Raw genomic sequence first — 1,321 nt, forward strand, 5'->3', positions numbered from 1 at the left:
ACCTCTGACCCTCTGTAAGGACAGGAAATGAGAGACTCGTTAAATACACCACTCCCACCACCATTCACCAGTGTTTACCAAATTACAGAGGAAAGGTGATTTAAAGTATAAACTATTACATGTTGTCTCACATATAAATATTTAATTAAGGAGGGTAATTGGACGCCGTCATGGTGAACTCGTGGAAACAACGTTACCGGTAAGTCTAACTTCGGTTTTCCATGATGTCCACCATGACTGCTACACAGGGAGATATATCAAATTACAAACTCCTAGGGCGAGACTACCGCCGAAAGGACCTTACGCCCAAAGGCTAAATCATTTACGGAACCTAAATCTAACCTGTAGTGTTTAGCAAAGGTCGGCGAACTAGCCCAAGTGGCAGCTTTGTATATCTGCTCTAGGGAAGCTCCCCATCTCTCAGCCCAAGAGGAGGAAGTTGCCCTAGTTGAGTGAGCTTTAATATTCCCTGACTCTGGTAGATTCCTTAAAAGGTAAGCCTGTCTGATTGTCGCCTTAATCCACCTTGCAATGGTAGTTTTGGAAGCCTTATGCCCTTTATCTCTACCCCAAATTTAATTAATTGTTGTCCTTCCTCCAGGAGAAGGTAGTTTTCAAGTAGGCGACCACTGCTCTTCTGACATCCAGAGCCTGCCACTTCCTTACTTTTCATGAGGAGGAATTTGAACAAAAGCAGGAGGACTATGTCCTGCTCTGTGAGGAATTCTGACACTACTTTAGGCATAAAATTTGGATGTAGCCTTAAGGCAATCCTGTCACACATGATTCTAAGATAAGGTTCCCTAATAGAGAGGGCCTAAATCTCCCCTAAAGCCTAGCAGTGGTGATAGCAATCAGAAGAGCTACCTCTTCATTGTTTTACATAAAGCATTCAATCATTCATCCATGTCTTCTGAACCAAAAAATTAGTTGTTTTTTTTTTGTTTGTTTTTTGAAGCTGACCAGTTTTGGATCAATAGACTTAAACTTTTCCTCAGAATCCAAGAAGGCCAGAATGAGAACCTTCTCCCTCTAGAAAAGATCTGTACACTGTTCTCAGATGCAGAACAAGCAGAATGTATAATAACATACACCATTATCAGAACAGGCAGAGTGTGTAATAACATACACTATTATCAGAACAGGTGGAATGTATAATAACATATACCATTACCAGAACAGGCAGAGTGTGTAATAACATACACCATTATCAGAACAGGCGGAATGTATAATAACATACACTATTATCAGAACAGGCAGAGTGTGTAATAACATACACCATTACCAGAACAGGCAGAGTGTGTAATAACATACACTATTA

The sequence above is a fragment of the Leptodactylus fuscus genome, chromosome 7 (genome assembly GCF_031893055.1).
Source record: "Leptodactylus fuscus isolate aLepFus1 chromosome 7, aLepFus1.hap2, whole genome shotgun sequence".
In the NCBI taxonomy this organism is placed as follows: Eukaryota; Metazoa; Chordata; class Amphibia; order Anura; family Leptodactylidae; genus Leptodactylus; species Leptodactylus fuscus.